We start from the raw sequence: 24,511 nt of genomic DNA, 5'->3' as shown, positions 1-24,511 counted from the left end.
TTGAATGTGCCATAAGTTTGATTTAACACATATTTCCCAGGTAGGCTTGAATTAACATATTTAGTTTGTATCCTCCTTGAATAGTCAAAGTCTATAGAGCATATAATGTTTAATTGGCTTTCCAGGACTGGAGTGGTTGGCCTGGTTACGAAAGGTGGGGCTGCAGTTTATATTGTCTGATTCCCACAGCCCAGGTTATACATGAAGAGATGCACAACCCCCACCCTTAGTCCATATCAGCACCAGGAAATTGCACTTGAGCATGTGAGCCACCAAGCATTTGCCACACATATGCTGCACTGAGCCTGTGAAGAATCAGGGACCAGGAAAAGGAAATGCTTCCAACAGCTTTTTTTTTAGAAATTTTAGGCTTTCTTTGTTCAGCATTTTCTGTGCTGTTGTCTATCCACGTTCATTTCCAGAGTCTTGGAAAAGTTTCTTCTGATATATTGTAACTTTCTCTTTTTCTAAGCAGGGCCACTCACTTAGGGATATCTTCCTCCAACCTTCTGCTGTATGGTGTTCTTGTTTGACTTCCTTTTAAGATTTCTATCTCTTTATTGCATTATTTATTTTTTTCATTTACTCTTTTCCTTTAGTTCTTTGTCAAAGCTTTCCTTCAGGTCATTGAGCATATTTGTGAGAGTTGACTTAACATATTTAATTAGTCATTGCAATGTCTGGGCTTCTTAAATGCAGCTTTTAGTCACTTGATTTTTTCATTGTTTGGGGCATTTTTATTTACTTGAATTTCTTGTGATTTAATGTTTAAATATGATTTTTCAATATAATGCATTAAACTGGAAGGCTGGTTCTCCGCTTTCCATGGCTTCCCTTTTTGTTTATTTCAAAGACTGTGGTGGTTTATTTCTTTAGCCATTGTCCACAATGGCTATGCAAACATAGTATTCTTTGTCCTGTATCACTACTGAAAACTGTTATTTTTACTTGATTTCATGTTGCTGATGACAGATTTCCTAAAATCCAGGAGTTTGAAAAACAAAAACAAAAACAACTCTCCCATTCTTTGCAAATTGGCTCTGTGCTGAGGTCCTCTTCAGCATTTAATCAGACTTGTACAGACTCTAGAAATCAGGCTATAGTGAAAATTTAGGTCCCCATAAGTCTTTCCTGAAGATAGATTTTACCTCAGGTAGGACATGATTTTCTAAACATCCCCCTATACATGGTACTTCATAATATCTGAACTTCTGAAGGACATTTCACTGCTTTTCCTCCCAAGACATAGGTGCTCTTTTGTGTGTCTCAATCATAAAATTATAACTAAAGCCTCTGATTATTCCTTTACAGCATTTTCAAAGAAATGCCTGCTGGCAGTTCCTCAGGAAGCTAAGTATAGAATTGCCATATGATATACCAATCCCATTATTCACTATATATCCAGAAGAACTGAAAGCAAGGACATAAACAGATATATGCACACTGATATTCATAGTGGCATTATTCACAGTTGTTAAAAGAGGGAAACAACCCAAGTGTTCATTAGCAGATGACTGGATAATCAAATTATGGAATAAACATATGAGGGAATGTTATTCAGCTCTAAGAGTGAATGAAGTCATGATGCATTCAAAATCAGGGATGAAACTTGAGAATACAACTATAGACCAAGGTAGACTTATTCAAGTAAAGAAAGAACTTGTAACATTGACATAAACACAATTGTCACCCGAGATTGTGAGGGGAGGAAGAGGGAAGAACTGGAATAACATGAGGCATTTGGGACATTGGAATTGTCCTCCATGATATTGCAATGACTGATACAAGCCATTATACATTTTGTCATAACCTATGAAATTGTGCAGTGGAAAATGTAAACTATATGTCAACTATAGTCCACAGTTAGTAGCAGTGCTTCAATATGTATTCATCAATTGTAACCAGTGTACCAAACTAATGAAACATGTTGTTAGTGGGGGAAAGTGTGGGAGGGGCAGGGGATAGAGTATACGGGAATCCCCTATACTTTTTGTGTAAACTTCATGTAATCTAAAACTTCTTTAAAAATAATTTTAAAAAATATTTTTTAAAAAATTCAGAGCAGGGACTCCAAAGAGTAATTTGTGATGGGAAGCAGATTTGGCTCAACTGATAGAGCATTCACCTACCACATGGGAGACCCAGGGTTCAAACCCAGGGCCTCCTGACGCATGTGATGAGCTGGCCCCACATGCAGTGCTGATGCACACGAGGAGTGCCATGCCATGCAGGGTGTCCCCTGCGGAGTAAAGTCCCATGCACAATGAGTGTACCCCCACAAGGAGAGATGCCCTGTGCAAAAAAGCAAAGCCTGCCCAGGAATGATGCCATGTTCATGGCCAGTGGACACAGCAAGATGATGCAACATAAAGAGACACAGATTCCCAGTGATGCTGAAAAGAATGCAAATGGACACAGAAGAACACACAGCAAATGGATACAGAAAGCAGACAATGGGGTGAGGTGAGGGAAGGGGAGATAGATAAATACAAGCTTAAAAAACAATAATTTGCAACAAGAACAAGAGAAGAGGGATTGGGGTATAAAAGCAGATAATGTATATGGTATCAACTCAAACTAGAAGTTTATAGTTTTTTTAGGATCCCATAATTTTATTGTGACATTCATGAATTGGGCAGCACCTCATTCAGAATGTAGAAGGGAGATCTACCAAAGTTGTGGAAAGGGGAAACTCAAATAGGATGGGAAAGGAAAGGTCAATATTATTGGTTGACATGAAGTTTTCATTTTACATAGGGGTGTCTTACAAATGGGAGCAGATATACATTGATTAGTCTGGTATGCTTGTTCATTCTTATAATCAGTCTCTACTGGACCAAAATTAATTTGCTCACCAGATTTTGCTTATTAGCAATCCAATAGTGTGTATTCTTTTCACTGAAAATTCCTTTAGATCAGTTGTCTTCTGGAAAATCTTCTCCCTGAAAGATGTCTTCTTCCAGGATGGGCCAAAGCAAGTGGGCATTTTATCTTTATTTTTGAAAAATTTAACTTTATTTTTTAAAAAGTTTTAGATTATGGAATAGTTACATCACAAATATAGGAGATTCTAATTAGTACGTGTCTTGTTTGTGCGCTATTCAAAACTGCCACAAGGGGGAAACAACTCAAGTGTCCGTCAGCTAATGAATGGATAAACCAAATTTGGTATATACATGTAATGGAATACTAAGAAATTAAATTGGGATACATAAGCTAACATGAATGAATCTTGAAGATATTATGCTAAGTGAAATAAGCCAGATTCGAAAGGACAAATATCTCATGACCCCACTAATGTGAACTATACATGAAAAATAAAAGCATGAATGTGGTACATTTGTTACTAATGATGAATAATCTATCGTTCACATTATGGACTATAGTTTACATTATGGTCTACACTTTGCACTATAGAATTTTATTTTATAGGTTTTGACAAAATGTGTAATGAACCATATCTATCATTACAAAATCATGCAGAACAATTCTAATGCCCTAAAAATGCACTATGTTCCACCTATTCTTACTTCCCTCTCCCCTCAGAACCTCTGAGAACCACTATTTTACTTAATGTTGTCCCGCATTTTGATCATCTTTCCCCATGATTGGCATTGTCTACTTGACTAAAACACTGTAGTCACTCCCGTTGATTTCTGTACTTGCCAGGCATTTGAGTATGCTCAATCAGTCATTTTTCCCCACTTCTTCTTTGCCTTTTTTATGAGTGTTTCCTGTTGTGATTGCAGTGAGATTAATTGGCTGGTTGTTTAATTACAGTAAAGACCCTTGGAATGGATTTACATATTAAGTTGTGTGGATTATGGGTAAGGCTCTTTTTCTGAGTCAGTCTATCTTTTAATTTTCTGTTTAGTCTCAGTTCACTAGAGAGACTCACAGTTCTATCACATTTTCCTTTTGGTTTGTTACATTGAATAGAATCATGAATCAAAATTTGTATAAGATATAAAAATAATCATAATTGAACGCATACATCTAAAACATACTGGCTTTATACATCTAAAACATACTGGCTTTTCTCATATTTCATTAAACCATGAACCTAGGTGATGAAATGGGTCTGATCATTGAAATATTTGAACCTGGCTGATAGGATGATATACCTTAACTTGGCCCATTAATTAATTAATTAATTAATATTCTTGTTACTTCTTATGGTAAGAAATATTAATATAATGCAGCATTGCTCATGGGCAACAGTTTAGGTAGAGACTATTTTACAAGAAGACTGATGCTCAGCTATCAGCTTAACCTGAAAGGCTTAAAGAAAAGTGAAGGTGGAAGTAATGGACCACGTGCTCTGCACCCCTGGCACGCGGGCCGCGGGGTGGGGACTGGGAGGAGTGGTGTGGAGCATGGAAAGCTCCGCTTTCCCGCCAGGTCGGCCAGGTTGGCCTCACCAAACGCTGCGCATGCGCCCAGGAGGTCTTCAACGCCACAGGCTGCGGATTCCACCCGCGTATCTAGGGGGTGCTGCTGTACCCGCGGGCGTGGCCTGGGAAGAGCGTGTGCGGGGTCTTTCCCTGCACCGGCCCGGGCCACATGGCGAGTGAAGCGGGTCCTGGCGAAGGCCTGGCTCCCCGGGCACGCTCAGAACACCTCGTTGGCTTGGCAAGCGGCCCTCTGGTAGGAACAGTCCCCACAGAGCTGCAGGGCAGGGGCGGAGGCACAGGCCCCAGCTGGAGGGAGGGAGAGGGGAGAGGCGCCCTGCGAGGAGGCCGCGGTGCTCTGGGTGGAGGAGCTGCGGGGAAATGGAGATGCTGGAGTGGAGAGAGGAGCTGGACATCTGGAGATGGGGGGACGTGGTGCTGTAGAATGTAGTGGCGGTAGTGGAGGGAGTGGCCTAAGAGCAGGTGCAAGAGCAGGAGCGAGAGGCGGAGCAGAAAAGCCTGGAGGAGGGGCAGGAGGAGTGCGGGCGGGCCCAGCCAGGGTGCGATGCCGCGGAGGCCAGGACATCCCTGCAGGCGCTGGAGGTCCTGTAGTTAGAGCTGAGCAGCCTGCAAGCCCGAGCCAACCTGGCCCTGTGCCGGCTGAAGCGCAAGCTGAAGCGGAGGCTTAAGCCGCACCTGCAGCGCAGAAGCAGCATCATCGAGGGTATTCCTGGCTTCTGGGTCAAAACCGTATCCTTGTGCAACTGCGTTTAGCTAAAGTCCAAGCGCAGGCAAAGCTCCTTTCTGGTGATAGCGGTTTCTTGAGGGCAGGGAGGGAATTTGACTGAAGAGACACAAGGAAACTTTCGGGGGTGGTGAAAATGTATAAATCCTGTTTTGACTGGTGATTATGTGGATGTGTACAGTTGCTGAAACTGAAAACAGATTAAGGGCTGTACATTTGATTTCATGTTAATTATACCTTAATAAAAAAATCATAAAATCCTAAAAAAATAAACAAAAAGTATCGTTATTGCAGTTCCGAGGGGAGTGAACTAGGGATGAGGGTCGTGGGAGGAAGACACATTGAGGAAGGAGGCAGTCCTGTGGGAGGATGGAATACTTCAGCAATTAAGTATACCGATTGAAGAAAATGGCTATCTTCAGCACTTGCAGAAGTTTTGATGAATCCATAACATTTTTTTCTCTATTTTTAAAAAATGTTACACTAAAAAAACTTGAGTTCCCTATAGAGTCCCTGCCCCCTCACCCCACTCCTCCCACATCAACATCCTCTTTCTTCATCGTGGGACATTCATTGCCTTTTGTGAATACATTTTGGAGCACTGCTACTCCACATGGATAATGGTTGACATTGCAGTTTACACTCTCCCCTAGACCACACAGTGAGCCATGTCAGAGCACACAATGTTCCACATCTGTCCCTGCAGAATCACCCAGGACAATTCCAAGTCCTGAAAATGCCCCCACATCACATCTCTTCTTCCCTCTCCCTACCCTCAGCAGCTATTGTGCCCACTTTCTCCAATCCATAACTTTGAAATGGAGCACAGGAATTTTTCCTGGTGGTAGGAGCTGCTTTGTGTGTATTTTAATAGAATTGAGAATAGCATAGAAATTCCTTAACATGTTCCACATTTAAAGAACATGTATTTATTATCATATCTGAATAGAGATTGGTTCTGTATGACCGGCTTTATCATTTGTTTTGGCATAATACTGCCAGTACCTGCCTGCAAACAACAGGGCCTCAACACACAGTTTCCTTTTCATGCTAAGTGTTGTCTCTTTGTGGACACATTTTGACACCATGCAATATACTCCACTTATGGATACCATCCCATTCATCAGATGGTCCTCTTAGAACTCTAGTCATACCATACATCACTTTCGAATCCAGAGATGCTTATCTAAGATTCACTGCCTCAAGTAAACATCTGCAAATTTTTACTGGTTAATCAACGATTGTCCTCAAAATGTCCATTTTCAGGCATGACACCTGCGTGCATACAAAAATGAGAGTTCAGGAGCTCTCAGAAAATAGGATATAAGGAGGCTTTTGAGGAAAGATGGAGGTTGACTGAAATAAACTAGCAATAGCACTGTTCTGGGAAATGTCTCTTCCTACTTCTGATTGCTTTCCAGGTGTGTTGACTATTTCTAGCCCTGCCATCCTAGTGTATTTAATTCCTTCACCCAGTGCAGGTTCTGAACCATGCTCTGATGTCAGCAACTATCAGCAACCAGGATCAGGATATGACTGTGTGATCAGTCTGAAGGTCAGAGATGAGCTGCTTAAAATGTAGGAATAAGTGAGGAGAGGAATTATTAAGCATAGAATCAGGCAAGGCCTAGAATGATTTCTCCTGTCTCTACCTTTCCTTGTTCAGGTAGAAGAGCTCATCCATCCCATGAATAGTTGCAAGACCATATTTTTCTTTGGGAGAAACCCTTACTTCCAAAATGAGGAGGATGACGTTACCATCACTGGTAAGATGTGACTCTGTGGGTAGTTTGAGAAACTGGTAACCAAGACCCTCTCCCATATCTTCTTCTTTCTACAGGATGTAAGGCATCTCATTCCACTCCAATCCAATGGCTCAGTGATTCTGAGTGCCAGACCAACAGCTACAGTAACTCCAATACCAGCCTTAACTTTCTCAAATGGTTTTCTGACCACAACTTTGCAGGATCTAATAGAATCGCTGAGGTAAATCCCCTAAGGGCAGTACCAGAAGTGGCCTTCGTGGGTTTGCAGGATGCTTAGGGGATGCTGGCCCATTTGCCCTCGTCCATTACCAGATCATCTGTAAGGATCTCTGGTTGGATCCCCTGCAATTCTACCCAAGGTTGGAAGAGACAAGAAGAGGGAACAGAGAGGCAGACAGGAAAGGAGTTCTGGTAGAGGAATGGACAGTAAAATTAAGTCATAGAGTAACCCCAGGTCAATAAGTAGTTACCCTATAAGGGATACTATAGTGCGTAACTGCTTACGGGAGAGAAATCTAAACAAGGTAAAGGAGAATGGCTGGAAAGTGTCCCGTCCACTTGATGCACATATGAATCATTATCTCCACTTCTCTGAAGCATTATTCCACAGGTATAGGCTCGCATTCTGCTCTATTTATAGGGTTGGCTCTCTTATTGCCCCCTTTATAAAATTTGCAAGTCTTTATGAAATTGATACTCCAAAGCACCATCCTACTTTTTTGATTGCCACAGTGTTCTTTAAATATTCATATCTATTCATATTGCACAGCCATACAGAGAATTTAAGCAATATTGCCTGGATCATGGAGCATAATTTTAAACTCTGAGGTACAATTTAAACATATCAAAGTCAGTAAAATATGGACAGTCCAGGAGGATCAAGTGCTTCAAGATAGCTACTTAATTTTGATTTTGAGAAATGCAATTTAGATATCTTTTTTGCGTGTGTGCATGTGTGTGTTGTCCAGGGTTTGCCCCCCTCTCTTTGATTTGGAGACAATAAACCATCAAACTTTACTAAAGTAGGAGAAGACCACGTCAGATACAGGAAATAAATAGTCAACCCCATTTTCTTACAAAACTGAGAAGTGAAGAATGAAGCAGTTGGTGGAAAAGGCAAAGAATGAGTTTGCTTAAACATGGAATGATAATATTAAATAAAAATAAACACCAAGAGGTCAAAAGTGTATGTCATGTGTATATTTGTGCTTCTTGAGAGGTGGATTCAATGGGAAAAAAAACTCACTTTGGGCATTTTTATTTCATACTTAGGAATTAGAAGTCGATGAACTATCACACCTGTAAAGGTGGAGAGAGAGGATGTAACATACCTTGGAACTCCAGTTGAAAACACTATTTTTCCTACCGATTCAGATGTTAGGTAATAAGGGAATAGAAAAGAGAGGCCCATTAATTATAGGCTTACTATTTTCACAAGGAAAGTGAAAAAAGTTCAAAATAAAATACCTGATATAGCTATTTCTCATACAAATTGATGGCAAGGGATGGAGAAAATTTTAACACTTTATTTACTTTTGAACAAAATGTTTTCCAAATCTACATCAAGGCAGAATTCTTGGCATGCTAATAGTTGCACTGTCAGTACCAGCGCTGCAAACATAGAGCTGTAAGTTGTAGGCAGGGAATGTGGAAAAAAGAACACTTCCATGAGAAGGTGGTAAATGTACTACTGGATTTCTGACTGTAGTAACGAGGTGAAATGGGGAACTGCATTGTAGAAGTTCCCTTGTGATAGTATGCCAGATGAGTTCCTGTGCTTCTCACAGGCTTAATTTTGGGGCAAAAATACACTCAGGCAGAATGAACTGTGGAATGATAACATTTGAAAAACTCACAAATACATTTACCCTAGTGTACTCTTTACAGAATATCCCCAGATGTAGGCCCTTTGGCATTAGCCCTCTTTTAGAGAGAGGATTAAACTTTGGTCCAAGCTTCCCATTAGGTGATACACTCAAAAGTATAGGATAACTAAGACTCAACATAAGAACATTTCTTCCTCATGAAATACTGAAGGTAGTTGATTCCTATTTCCTGAATGGTTTTCCACTCAAAATCTTTCAAAGTCCAGGACCTGTCCATTTGGTGACTCTTTCCTTTTCTAGGTCATCTGTACCCTCTGACTCAAGCCCCATTAGTACAATTTACTATAGCAGACTGACCCACACCTTGAAAGCCTCAATAAGAAGGGACAATTATTTACTTGCTCCAATAATGAGTATGTGGTTACTTCCCAGAAACAGCTCTCATCCATGGATACACTGAAGAATTGGTGCTGCTATAGATGGAAATGCGAGGTTTTTCACCACAGGTCTTTCTTGTCGCTCCCAGGTGAAAGAGTCCACGTGAGCATCTCTGTCACTGACTTTCCTACCCTGACATTGCTGGCTCTAAATAGAATCCAATTTCCCCTTTTTATAGGCAAACTATGTTCTGTGCTACAGCAGCACCATCAAGGTTGAGAGTTTGATATCAGAGTTCATGAAATCTCCCACACCCCCTCAAATATAGCCACCTTCTGCATGGGTTTGGAACTCTAGGGAACAACTGTATCTTTTCTTGAGGCAGGCAGCTGAAGCTCTAGCAGAGAATTCTTGACAGCCTCTAAATGCAATTCCCATCACCCAACCACACACAGGACTGAAGGAGACTTTTCCAGATACGTGATTTTTAGACTTCAAAGAACTCTTGTGCCATCTCACTTCCTAGAAATGGAAAATAAAACTATGTTCTATTAACTCTGCTTGTGGACCTTAAGGCAGCAATCTGGGCTTGGACATATGAGCATGAAATGGGGCTGTTTCTGAAGATTACATTGCCCTTTCCTGCTAATCAATTCTTTTGATAAGGTCTTCCCTTATCAGTATTTAAAGAATAGAGGAAAAGTTGGGACAAACTCCTCTAATCACTTAAAATTCTCTGCCAGCACTCAGCACTTTGCTACCATGGCTTGTTTTTGGTCTGGCCTGCCCTGACATGAAGTGCAGGAAATACTACCCATGGATGCAGGTAACAAAGTTCTAAAGTACTCTTGTTGACTTTACCCAGTAATGCCATTAGCTATAGATTTGGTCAGCATGTGCAACCTAGAAAACTCAGTTATTTCCTTCCTGGCGTACAAAAATTTAACTGATTTACAGTTCAATTTATTTAGTGCTTTCACATCAGCCTTAAAGTTATGCCTGAGTGCCCAACTGCACAATTTCTGTAATCTTGTCTTCATTGAAAACCCATCTGCCCATCCTGGTCCAAGAGTCCTCTCCATTCAGAAAAGGTAACCTGAGCATTTAATAAGAATTCAGGTTGAGTCACCCCAAACCTTCCTACCCCCATCGGTCAAGAATTTGTTATTAATCTCACTCTCTCTTTTCTTCATAATAGTCACCCTACTCTAAAAGGAAAATTTTGATATGCATAGTATGAAGCATTTCACAGGGATTATATCATGTAATTTTCAAATAATCACATTAGGTAGGGTGAGCCGTCAAATCTTATGAGGTGGAGAATCTCAGAGGCTGTGTAACTTGTAATATCACAAACCTAATGAGAGGTAGAGGCAGGAGCTGAATCAGATGGTATGCAACAGAGTCTGAGTCCTTAACTGCAACACTGGGATATCTCACAGAGGGACCACTCCAGTTGTGGAGAGAAAGGCAGTGAATTAATTTCTAAGAGAATCAGGCTATATAATCTGATGTTGCCATCTCATCTAAGAATGGTATTTTTAGTGTATTATCAGTGTACACATTTCTTTGGTTACAACTCCCTCTGCTAACTTCTACTCTGGCAATGGACTTCCTATTGGAACATTGATTCCCAACTGCTATTATTTTTAAGGGTGGTACTGGGGAAAACACTTGCAAGTTCTGACAAAACTGTCTTCCCTCTGCTTCTTGCCTTGCCTACCTCCTTTCAGAAAGCCTTGCATATCTCTACTTTGGTCTTTGATTTGTGAACTTCATAGGTGAACGCTAGGGGTAATCCTCTGTTCTTAAACTTCCCCCAGTACCTCCGCCTCTTAATTCCATACCTTTTGCAGAGCTCAGGCTATTCCAACAGTGTTAAATAATTTACACTTAGTAAAATCAGTATACTACAAAACACTCATTTATGTTTTTACCGTACAAAAAATAAACCGTATCTGGAAATAAGTAATTTATAAGGACAGTTTGTTACATACAATGAAAATCCTGATATTTTCTAATGGTAAAGAGTGGTGTATCCTTAGGATTGTAAATATGTTTGCCAAGGTGTATTGAGTAGTTCATTGAAGATAGCTCTGTTAGCTCTGTTACTACTTTGCTTTTTAGGTCTGAATCCTTTCAGATGAAGGTGTTGTAGCACTAACTCCAACAAGTCTTACAGGTGTTCTCTGTTTTTGTGTTCTAATTCTAATCAGTGTCTGGGTCTTTTGCTTTCAACCTGAAAAGCTTTATTGAAAATTCTTGTAACGTATTTCTCTGAGCAACAATTTCCCTCATTTTGTTACTTGGGAATTTCTTTATTTTACTTCATTTTGGATAGAGTTTATTTGGATACAGAATTTCTGGTACTTTTACTTAAAGCACTCTGAATATGTCTAAGAAGAAAGCTGAGAAGTCAACTCTTAATCTTATTGGGTTTCCTTTGTAAGTGATGAGACATTTTCCTCTTAGAGCAATCGTGACTATGTTTTTGCCTTTGACTTTCAGCAGTTTTTTTAAAACTCTTTGCATTTATTCTACTTCAAATTTGATGAGCTTCTTGGATGTCTATTTTATTATTTTCCAAAACATTTGCAAATGTCCTGCTATTATTTCTTCTTCTAATATGCTCTTTCTCCTTTTTTTCCCTCTTCTCACCTCTCTCCCCTCATTATGCACGTATGCATGTGCTTGAGATTTTCCCATATCTCTGAGGCTCTCCTGCTTTTCTCCATCCCGTTATCATTTGGACGGCAAAGTCTGTATCAATCTGTTTATAAGTTCACTAATTCCTTTTTCTCTTCAAACCTACTGTTAATTTCCTCTAGTGAATTTTTTAATATTTTGTACTTCTAAATTCAGTCCTCTTTTTAAAAATTGTATCTATCTCTATAAGAGACTCTATTTGATGCAGCAGTGTCATCATGTCTTCCTTTATTTCTTTAATCATGCTTCCCCTTTTTAACATGCAAATATTTGAAATGGTTATTTTCTAGGTTTTTTGCCACTAAATCTGACATCTCACCACCATAAGAGGAGTTTGTGGTTCAAATTGTTTTCCATTGTATATGTAATGCTTTCTGTCTTTTGTGTGCCTGGTAATATTTCTGTTGCATACTGGCCATTTTAAAAAACATAACAACTCTGGGGTCTGGTCTCCCACTGCATTTGGGGTTAATTGTGATTATATTCTTATTTATGCTGACTAACTGTGTTATTTAATGAACCCTCTCACCCACCACACCCACCCAGCAGTATCCCATACATGTTGCTCTTCAGCTTTATGCATGCTCATCATAGACAGTGGATTGATAGTTGCATTATTTGTATACTGTTTCTCTCTTTCCCTGACAAACATAGCTGTAAAACTCTACCACCTGCTGACTATATTTGCTCAACATTTTTAAACAAAGTTCTAGGCCTAAATTACCTTATCAACAAGTCCAATCAAATTTGTCTCTTTTGAAGGAACAGCTTCTGGTATCCAGTTTAGATATTTACTGTAACATAGGGAACTTCTCCTACTTGTTTTAATTCTTCCAATCTCCTGCTTCTTTCACTCTGCCCTTTCCCCCCCTCCTTCCAATCAGGGCTAAATCTGAGGCAGGGCCTTTTAGCTTGGTGTGTGAACAATGGCCTGCTTTTACCTGAGTCATGCAGTATACAAGGTGAGCACTAATTGTACTTGGGAACAGAAGTGTGAGGTTCTCTCACATTAGTTCTTTTGGTATAGAACCTCTGCTTGGCTGACTGGGGAATTATCTAGTCTGGTTATCTCATCACACCATTTAAAATGGAGAACCTCCTTTCCACAAATAGGAGATTGGTGACAAGGAGCCCCCAACACTTCAGTGTATGTAGCCTCAGTGGTAGTGGATCAAGAGCAGAAATTCTCAAGTCTTTTTTCCTTCTTAAAAGAAAGCCCTCTGACTGAGATGGGCAGAGAGGGAGCAGCAACCTGGAGAAGAGACTGCCTCACTGACCTGGGTTGGAAAGTTGGGAATCAAGATTAACAAGTGCTATTGGTTTAAAAGCCCAGGAGTGGCACTGCACACACAGAGAGCTGATGCAGCAAGATGATGCAACAAAAAGAGACACAGATTCCCAGTGCCACTGACACAAATACAAGGCGACACAGAAGAAGACACAGTGAATAGACACACAGAGCAGGCAACTGGGGGGCGGAAGGGAAGGGGAGAGAAGTGAAAAATAAATCATCAAAAAACACACACAACTCTAGTTGGCACTTTATAATCATCTCTTTTGGCCAGGGAGGCTCATTCCTGGGAGTCATATCCCATGCCGAGGGAAAGGTAATGTGTTTATCTGCTGAGTTTGACTTTAAAAGAGGCCACATTTGAGCAAAAAGGAAGCCCTCAAGGTAACTATTAGGCAACATATAATACTAGCATAAGTTTCAATTTCAAAAGACAGGGTTCATAAGTATAATCATCAATATCAAGGGCCCATCAACAGACAATCCTGCACTACACACCACCCCTGTACTTGGGGCATTCTTGCTGACCCATTAGAGAATGTAACAGAACTCCCCAGGATGGGAATTTGATATTCTTTCCGTTGTTGTATGTCTGCTACTGCAAACAAAGGTTCATGGATCTAAGCCCCGTCTCCACTGGAGGCATAGTGGGCATCACCACCCGCAAATCCTCAAGATTAGGGAATAAACAGTGGTCTAAAGTAGACTTACTATTATTCTACTCTAAACATTGTTATTTTAGCAATGGAAGAACTTTTATCATTGATATGGAGGCAGTGACCTCTGAAGGTTCTGAGGAGAGGGAAAGGGAAAAGCAGGTGTAATATGGGGGCATTTTGGGGACATTGGAATTGTCTTGCATAATGTTGTAAAGATGGATACAGGCCCTTATGTATTTCATCATAACTTACAAAATTGAGTGGATCAAAGGGTCAACTATAACGTAAACTATAATCCATGGTTAGTGGCAATGCATCAAAATGTGTTCATCAGTTGCAACAAGTACACCACACTAAGGATGTTGTTAATGTGGGAAAGTGTGGGAGGGAGCGGAAGGGAGGCATATGGGAAAGCGATATATTTCTTATGTAACATTTATGTAATCTAAAGTTTCTTTAAAACCACATTCTTTAACAAAGCGCACCTCTAGATATCTTATAGAAGTTTAGTAGAATTTTTAAGTAGATATTTCTATATCTTCTGTTTGCACTTAGACCCAATTCCAGGGGATGGTTGTTTATAAAATATTTTTAATCAGTATCAGTAGATAACAAGGTAGCAGAAGTCATCAGTGATTGAGCTGTTCTCTTTACAATGCATTTTTCAGTCTCTAGTGCCTATGTTTTTCTCTCTTTCTGTGTGTGATTTTCTGTGTCATTCTCTCATCATCTACATTTTATCTCTATGAAATCTTTCATTAATGAGTGTGCTTATTTGCACATTAAGTGTCTCCATAAATTTCTCTCTGTATTTCAGATTTTGTGAAAATTTCTTCATGTGAGTGTCTTCAGAATAGAGGCGGCTGCTGGAATATAACAAAAACTGCTTTGCAGGATGAAGGCTTGGAGGGCTGTATTACCAGGGAAAGTTCTCTCATTTGTGATGGAAATCTTCCTTTTTAAGATTTATTTTATTAATGTATTCTGCCCCCTCATTTCTTACCTTTGCTGCCTGCTGTCTGTGTCCATCTTCTGTGCGCTCTCTCTGGCACTCATTTCTCTTTGAGGCAGCAGCAGACACCGAACCCAGGACCTCCCATGTGGTAGGCAGGAGCTCAATCACTTGAGCCACATCTCCTTCTGTGATGGGAGGCTTTTTTAAAAAGTTATTGTTAATTGTATTTTTATAAAGATACATAGATCACAAAAAAGTATTTACATTAAAATATATAAGAGGTTCCCATATATACAGCCCCCACTCCCCCCACATCAACAACCTCTTTCATCATTGTGGCACATTCATAGCATGTGGAAAATACATATTGGAGCAATGCTGCACCACATGGATTATAGTTTACTTGTAGAATACACACTCCCCCAGTCCAGTCAGTGGATTATGGCAGGGTGTATAACATCCTGCATCTGACCCTGCAATTTCATTTATGACAACTCCAATTACAGTAAATGCCCCCATTTCACAACTCTTCTACCCTCTCCCTGTCCTCAGCAACTACAGTGGCCACTGTTTCCATGTCAATGATACAATAGTTCTGCCTTTAACAATAGTTCTATAGTAGAATACAAGTAAGTCCACTCGAATCCATATTTTATTCCTCCATCCTATGGACCCTGGGATGTTGATGTCCACTCCACCTCTAAATCGAGAGGGGGTTTAGGTCCCACATGGATGATGGATGTGATTCTCTTGTTTGCAGTTGTAGGCACTCTCGGTTCCCTGCTGTGGTCATTAACCCTCTTTACCTCCCTGTTAGCTATCTGGGTAAGTCCAAGAAAACCAAAAGTAGGTGTTGCAACATCACTGAGGCTCAGGGCCAAGCTGTCACATGGCCAGTCCAGATATTCAAGTCTCTTGTGTATACACCAAACCAGCACCAACCACAGGTTCAGTAAAAGTAATAGAAGAGGCATGTGTAGAAATGTCACATCTGAGTCCAACTTCATCACACTCAGGAGCACAAATTCCAAAGTACAGCCCACTGACAAGGCACTGAACTCCAGATCCATCTGCCATGACTGTAGATCCCGTGTGTCTCCGTAGCCCTTAGTAGCACCAGTACCTAGGGTTGCATCTACTTTGTCTGTCTCTGGGATCCTGCTGAGACATGTGTAAGCACAGCACCTCTGCAGACCTTCCAACTCTTTTTGAAGTACTTAGCAGTATAAATTCATTTGTCTTTACCATTTTCCCCTTTTATTCAAGCTCTTTTTCTACTTGCATCACTGACTCATGATTGGTAGTAATCCCTTGGCATCAGGGAGTCTGATCTGCAGGAGTCATGTCCCATACTAGGGGGAAGGTAATGGATTTACATGCTGAGTGTGGCTTAGAGAGTGGCCATATTTGAGCAACATGAGGCTCTCAGGAGGTAACTCTTAGGCAATCTACTCCACTAGGCCTGGTTGAAATTATAGACACACAGGCTCATAAGCACAGTCATCAGCATCAAGGGTTCATTACTGGACCATCCTTCCTCACTGGTCTTTACCCTTGAACGAGGGGGATTGTTGCTCTTCCATTGGGGAATGTGACAGAGCTCCCCAGGCTAGGAACTCAGCACTCCCTCAGTTGTCCTTTGTAACTCTACTATGAGAATTCCTGGTGAATATCAGAACATTTTTATATACCCTGTACACATGCCCTGGAGAACTCCCTCCCAACCATGTGTCCACCATCAATAACACCCTACACCAGTGTTCCTCTCCTGCAATAGTTCAACCCCTCTGTCATCAAAAATTTCTTCAAAAATGAAGGCTAACCTATTGCCAAATTCAATTAGTAGGAAAATGAAATAGTAATGATAGGTTTAAAAGTTAGAAGTAGAATACATACTAATTCAGAAAAACTAAAGTCAAAAAAAATTGAGGTATTAAAAAATGAAAACTGTCATAACACTTATTTTTTTTTGACATTTTGTCTTTCATCGCTGTAATAGGGGTTGCGCTGTTTGTATGTTGACAAGGAAATTTCTTTCATTCCTTCCTCTGTGTCTACATCCTTTTTTTTAATTTTTAATTTTTTCTTCAGCAAAGTTTTAGATCAATTTCAGTCACAATATAGGAGACTCCCATATATCCAACAACAAACACTTTTATCCCTCCCCCAGGATTGATGTTTTTACATGTTCATGTTTTATTTACTGCAGCTGATGTAATGATATTGAAAGATAGCTACCAAACATGGTTCCATTTTGGTTTACATCTTGGTTTACATCATTGATTATATTTTGGACTGTATACTTTTCTAAATTTTTAGGTACATTATGGCTTATATTATGATCTACATTTTAGACTATACAATTTTATATATTTTTGGTAAAATTTAACATGTCCTATATCCATCATTGCACAGTCTTGTGGAACATTTCCATTGCCACCCAGTTACCCCTGCTTCCATCTATTCTGTTCCTCTCTGCACCTCCCCTCAGGGCCCACATTGACAAAGAAGCTTGACTGCTTGAGGAATCACATTCACAGATAATTGCAGCAATGCTGAGGGCCTGACATGCTAGACTGTCCTCCCACATTGGGAGCCACCAATTCTCTCTTGAGACACAGTTCCCTCTGAGAACATCAGGCCTCCCCAGGATAGGAGTATACCTTCCCACTTATTGTATGGGTCTCCACCCAATGACATAACACGTTATGACAAGATGAGCACTCACAAACTCCTTAGCAGCCTGCACCTGTGCCAGAAGGCCCCATTAAGCACCTTAAACCAGTCACCCTTCCTTATATTTTCTAAAGAGTTTTATCAACATTATAGTTTTAACCACGTGCTTGACAATCTCTCATGTTCATCTGCTCTGCACCACCCTCCCCTAATTCCTGGGGCCATCTGACCCATTCTCCCAATCCTAGACCCCTCAGGCTGCAAAGCCCCACCCAAAAGAATCCCTATGCCCCCATTTTAACTCTTCCCTTTACTTACCTCCACTTTATCATAGATTTCACCCATGTAGGCATCAGTTCACAACCTTCCTCTCTGCCCTCCTCCCCTCAATTTCCTATAAGCCTATCTTCCAGTCTCTAGCTCTCTGAGACAGTTTGGTTTGATTACTTCATACCAGAGAGGTCACATAGTATTTGTCCTTCAATGCCTGGCTTGCTTCACTCAACATAATGCCCTCAAGACTCATCCACATTATCCCAAGTGTTTGTACTGTATTCCTTCCTACAGCTGAGTAGTATTCCAGTAGTATATCACATTTTGCTTATCCATTCACCTGTTGATGGGCATTTTGGTTGATTCCAAATTTTGGCAATAGTGAATAATGCTGCTGTGTACGTTGGGATACATATATCAGTTTGTGTCCTTGTTTTCAGTTCTTCTGGATATATACCCAGAAGTGGAATTGCTGCATCATGTGTTAAAACTATAGCTAGTTTTTTGAGGAACTGCCAAAATGTTCTCCAGAATGGCTGGATGCCTCTGCATTCCCACCAGCAGTGCATGAGTTTTCCCATTCCTTCACATCCTCTCCAACACTTGTAGTTTTCTGGTTTTGTAAGAGCCGGCAGTATAAGGTATGTTAGATGGTATCTCATTGTAGTTTTTATTTGTATTTCCATAATAGCTAGTGATTTTGAGCATCTTTTCATGTGCTTTTTATCCTTTTGTATTTCTTTTTCAGAGAAGAATCTGTTCAAATTGCTTGCCCATTTTTTAAATGAGTTGTCTTGTTATTTTTGAGATATAGAATTTGTATATATATGCAAGATTTTAGTCTCCTACCAGTATATGGTTACCAAATATTTTCTCCCATTGGGTAGGCTGTATTTTCACTTTCTTGAGAAATTCCTTTGCGGTGCAAAAGGCTTTAATTTTCAGGTGGCTCCATTTATCTACGTGTTCTTTTGCTGCTCATGCTCTGGGTATGAAGGTCATGAAGCCATTTCTCATTGCAACATCCTGTAGATGTTTTCCTACATTCTTTCCGAAGGTCTTTATGTTCTTGGCTCTTATATTTAGGGCTTTAATCCATCTTGAGTCGATTTTTGTGTAAGGTGTGTGATGGTAATCCTCTTTCATTCTTTTGTATATGGATATCCAGTTTTCCAAGCACTATTTGTTGGTGAGATAATTCTCTCCCAGGTGAGTGGGCTTGGTGACCTTGCCAAACATGAGATGAATGTATATGTGAGGATCTATATCAGAACTCTCAGTTCAGTACCACTATGTCCACCCTTGCACCAATACCATGCTTTTTTGACCACTGTCACTTTGTAGTATATTTTAAAATCAGGTAGTGTGGGTGCTCCAATTTCCTTTTTCTTTTTCAATATGCCTTTGGCTATTTGGGGCCCCTATCTTTTCCAAATAAATTTCATAGTTAGTTTTTCTAGTTCTTTAAATAATGCTGTGCTGATTTTTATTGCTATTGCATTAAATCTGTAGATTAGTTTGGGTAGGATATATGTCTTAATGATATTTAGTCTTCCTATCCATGAACAGGGAATATTCTTCCATTTATTTAAGTCTTCTTTGATTTCCTTTAACTAATTGTGTAGTTTCCTGTGCATAAGACTTTTACATCTTTAGTTAAATTTATTCCTAGGTACTTGCTTTTTTTTTTAAATTTACTACTTGAAATGGTATTTGTTTCTTGAATTTCCTCCTCAGGTTGCTCATTACTGGTGTACAGAAATGCTACTGCTTTTTGCATATTGATCTTATAACCTGTGACATGACTAAACACATTTATAATTTCTAGAAGCTTTGTTGGAGATTTCTCAGTGCCTTCAAGGTGTAGGATCATGTCATCTGCAAATAGTGAAATTTTGACTTTATTCTTTCTTATTTGGATGACTTTTATATCCAGCCTTGCCTCAGTGCACGAGCAACCACTTCCAACACAATGGTAAATAGGAGGGGTGATAGTGGGCATCTTTTCCTTGTTCCTGATTTTAGAAGGAAAGAGTTAGGATTTCACCATTATAAATGATTTTAGCTATGGGTTTTTCATATCTGCCCTTTATCATGTTCAGACAATTTTCTTCTATTCCTATCTTTTGCAGTGCTTTCATCAAGAAAAGGTGCTGTATTTTGTCAAATGCTTTTTCCGTGTCTATAGATATGATTATGTGATTTTTTCCCTTCCGTCTGCTTATGTGGTGCATTACATTTAATCATTTCCGTATGCTGAACCATCCTTGAACAACAGGGATGAAACCCAGCTGGTCATGCTGTGTAATTCATTTAATGTGTTGTTGAACATGATTAGCAAAGTGTTTTGTTGAAGATTTTCACATCTAGGGTCATTAGAGAGGTTGGACTGTAATTTTCCTTTCTTGTGGTGTCTTGGTTGAGCTTTGGTATTAGGGCAATGTTAGCATCATAGAATGAGTTGGATAATGTTCTTTCTATTTCAATTTTTTAAAAAGATTTTAAACAACATAGGTGTTAGTTCTTTCTGGTATGTTTAGTAGAATTCAACTGTGAAGCCACCTGGCCCAAAGCTCTTCCTAGCTGGGAGGTTTTTAGTGACTGTTTCTATCTCTCTATTTGTGATTGGCTTGTTGGGATCATCAATTCTTTCATTTGTCAATGTAGGCTGCTTATGTGTTTCTAGGAATTTGTCCATTTCCTTTAAATTGTCCTTCTTGTTGGCATACAGTTTTTCAAAGTATCCTATTATAATAGTCTTTATTTCTTTTAGGTCGATGGTGGTATCACCTTTCTCATTTCGTATTTTGTGTATTTGCATCGCCTCACCGGTTTCTTTGTTAGTCTAACTAAGGCTTTGTCAATTTTATTGATCTTCTCAAAGAACAAACTCTTTGTTTTGTTTATTTTTTCTAGTGCTTTCTTATTTTCTATCTCATTTAGTTCTGCTCTGATCTTTGTTACTTTTTTCTTCCTTCTTCCTTTGGGGTTAGTTTTGTTTTGTTTTGTTTTTTAACTAATTTCTCCACGTGTGCAGTTTGGTCTTTAATTTCAACTCTGTTTTGATATGTGAACTTATGCCTATGAACTTTCCTCTCAGATCAGCGTTTGCAGCATCTCATAAGTTTTGATATGTTGTGTTGTGATTTTCATTACTTTCAAGGAAGTTATTGATTTCTTTTGAGATATCCTCCCTCACCCACTGTTTGTCTAAGAGTATGTTTCTTAGCTTCCATAACTTGGTGCCTAATCTGGGCCTATGTCCCTTGCAGACTTCCAGTTTCCCTCTACTGTGGTCAGAGAAATTATTTTGTGTGACTTCAATCTTTCTGATTTCATTGAGATTTTCTCTGTGGCCTAGCATGTGTCCTATCTTGGAGAATGATCCATGGGTGCTTGAGTAGAGGGTATATCGTACTATATTTGGGTGTAATGTTCTGTATATGTCTATTAGGCCCACCTCCTCTAATATATTGTTCAAAGTCTTTGTTTCTTTTCTGTTGAGATGTTCTGTCCAATGGTGATAGTGGTGTATTAATTTCCCCCACTATAAACTGTAGAGGCATCTATTCCTCCACTTAGTTTTTCCAGTGTTTGCCTCACGTATTTTGATCCACCCTGGTTAGGAGAATAAATGTTTATGTTCACTCTTTCTTCCTGAAAGATTATCCCTTTTCAGTAATATGTAGTATCCATATTTTTCTCTCAGAACTGTTTTTCTTTTAAAGCCTATTTTGTCTGACATGAACATAGCTATTCCAGACCATTTTTTGTTTATTGTTTGCATGTAAGATTGTTTTCCAGCCATTCACTTTCCACCTCCTTGAATCCCTGGGTCTAAGATGGGTTTCTTGTAGACAGCATATGGATGGGTCATATTTCCTTATTCATTCTGCCAATCTGTGTCTCTTGACAGGTGAGTTTATTCCATTGACAGTCAGTGTTATTCCTCTAAAGGGAGTAACTTACATTATCCATATTTTCTATGATTTGTGTATGTCATATACTGTTGTTTTTTTCTCTCTCTCTTTTTGTCTTTTTAGTTGTTCTTACACTCTCCTACAACTCTGTCTCTCTTGTTTTTTCTTTTATCCTGCAGAATTCCCTTTAGTGTTTCTTGTTGGCATACTCTCTTAGTTTCTGTTTATCTGTATTTTAAACTGTCATCATTTTTTAATGCCAGCTTTGCTAGATAGAGCATTCTTGGCTAGAAACTATTTTCTTTTAGTATTTGTCTATGTCATACCACTGCCTTCTTGCCTTTATAGCTTTGGATGAGAAATCAACACTTAATGTTATTGGGCTTCCCTTGTAAGTGATGTTTCTCTTTTCTTTTGCTGCCTTCAGTATTTTCTCTTTATCTTGAACATATTGGATAATTTGACAGGTATATGTCTTGTGGTAGGCCTGTTGGGATTTATGCTTTTTGGGCTGTGTTGCACTTCCTGGACACATACTTCCATCTCCCTCACTAAGTTTGGGAAGTATTCAGCCATTATTCCTCCAAAACCCTTTCTGTGTCCTTTCCCTACTCTTCTCCTTCTGGGATGCCTATAATGTGTATATTTTTGCATTTTGCATTTTCATTTAGGTCCCTAAGTACTTGCTGGATTTTCTCTCTTTTTATCAATCAATTCTACAGACTTATTTCAGATATACTGTCTTCCACATCACTAATTCTTTCCTATGCCTCTTCAAATTGGCTGCTATTTGCTGAGAGTTAATTTTTTTAAAGATTTATTTTTATTTAATTCTCTCTCCTTTGCCCCACACCCCAGTTGTCTGTTCTGCGTCCATTTGCTTTGTGTTCTTCTGTGTCTGCTTCTATGCTTGTCAGCAGCACCAGGAATCTGTGTCTCTTTCTGTTGCTTCATCTTGCGACATCAGCTCTCCATGTGTGTGGTGGCACTCCCAGGCAGGCTGAACATTCTTTTGTGCTCAGCATCTCTCCTTACAGGGTGCACTCTTCTTGCACATGGGGCTTCCTTATGTGGGGAACACCCCTGCATGGCATGGCACTCCTTCTGTGCATCAGTGCTGCACATGGGCCAGCTCCACATGGGTCAAGGAGGCCTTGGGTTTGAACCATGGGCCTCCCACGTAGTAGGCAGATTTCTATCCATTGAGCAAAATCCACTTCCTGAGAGTGTATTTTGATTTTTTGGAGGTGGCTTTCATCACCATCATATCCATTATCTTTTTGCATATGTTTACAATTTCCTCTGCATGCTTTCCAAGTGTTTTCATAATATCCTTACTCTCTTGCTTCACTTCATTAAATTGGCCCATGGTAGTTATTTTGAGAGTTTTGATTAGTTTTTTGATCTTCTGCTCTTCTTCCTGGTTTTTAGTTTGTTCATTGGATTGGGCCATGTTTTCCTGTTTATTGGTATGGTTTGTAATTTTTTGTTGCTGTCTGGTCATCCTTTTATGTTGGTGGGGGTTCTCAGTTGATTAGCTTCTCCATCTAGCCATGGGGTTTATTTAGATGCTGTTTTTATGTATGTATTAAGTCTTCCCTTTGAAAGTTGGTTCTTATTCTATTTCCTTATTTTTGTCTAAAGTTCTCTTAAGGAAAATATTAGGGCCAGGGAATGTAAAAGAGGTTAGAAAAGAAAATATATAATAGTTGTGCTGATACTAAGTGTAGGCAGAAGAACCATGTGACACCTATGAGAATAAATATTATACTCATGTATGCTGTGTAGATTTATAACAATAAAAACATGGAGTACCTACAATGAGATGCAAAACTGAACATGGAGAATATAGTATCAATTAGAAGGCCAGTATTGTCAGGAGAGAGGGAAAGAGAAAAGAAAAGACAATAACATAAGGAGTGGATTAAAGATAGAAATCAGAATAGAGGTGTTGGAAATAGAGGTCAGAAAAACTGGGACTGAACAAAAGAGGTGGAATGTAAGAGAAATAACAGAAGATGGAAGAGAGATAGATGTAAAGGAAAAGGCATAGCACTGGTAGCCTAAATCAGTTTGCACAGAAAAGCGAATATAGAGGATGAGGAAACACAGCAAACAAGAAACACTGCCTGCAGTACCTACTAGAAAAAGAGATACAAAAAAGAAAAAAGAAAAGAAAAAAGGGATGCTCACTTCAGCAACACATATATTAAAAGTGGAATGATACAGAGATTAGCATGGCCGCTATGCAAGGATGACATGCAAATTCATGAAGTGTTCCATATTTTCAGAAGCAACTAGAAAGAGACCTCGAATAAAAGGGTCAGTCAGACCAGCAGAATATCTTAACCTACATGTTGAACCAAGTGTTAAAAACTGTTCTTTGACCTTGAATAGCAGGGGGGAATGGCAAAGATCAATGGGCTGATATGACTAAGAGTCTTCTAAAAAGAATCAGGAGGTCATCAGGGAGATCACACTTACATACACCTCAGCAGGACCCCAGAAAAAAAACAAAGTAGATACAGCCCTAGGTACTGGTTCTCCTGAAGGCTACAGAGATCTATAGGCTATATAGTCATGGCAGAAGGATTTGGAGCTTTTTACCAAGTCAAAAGGCCCTACTTTGGAATTTGTACTCCTGGGTGTGATGGAGCTGGACTCAGATGTGACTTTTCTACACATGCTTCTTCTGTCACTTTTATTGAACTTGTGGTTGGTAAAAGGGATGGTCCATACTCAGGAGACTTGAATCTCTGGGCTGCCCATGTGCCAGCTGGGCCCTGAGCCTCAGCAGAGTGGTGACTCCTACTCTCTTGTTCATTTGTCTTACCCAGGTCAGCTAATAGGGAGGTGAAGATGGTCAACCACCACATCAGGGAATCAAGAGTGCCTATAACTGTAAGCAGAGGAATTGCACCCATC

At 39.6% G+C, this 24,511-nt stretch overlaps 1 non-coding gene across 1 annotated transcript; it reads left to right on the top strand.

Annotated features, from left to right (window-relative positions):
- Nucleotides 1–23,771: 23,771 nt before the first annotated feature.
- Nucleotides 23,772–23,875, top strand: LOC139438445 (U6 spliceosomal RNA). Its single transcript, XR_011648119.1, has one exon. It is a non-coding gene; the product is annotated as a U6 spliceosomal RNA (small nuclear RNA).
- Nucleotides 23,876–24,511: the final 636 nt, after the last annotated feature.

Source organism: Dasypus novemcinctus, chromosome Y (genome assembly GCF_030445035.2).
Source record: "Dasypus novemcinctus isolate mDasNov1 chromosome Y, mDasNov1.1.hap2, whole genome shotgun sequence".
Taxonomy (NCBI): domain Eukaryota; kingdom Metazoa; phylum Chordata; class Mammalia; order Cingulata; family Dasypodidae; genus Dasypus; species Dasypus novemcinctus.
Note: the sequence above shows the minus strand (reverse complement) of the source record. Positions and strands in the feature narration are given on the sequence as shown.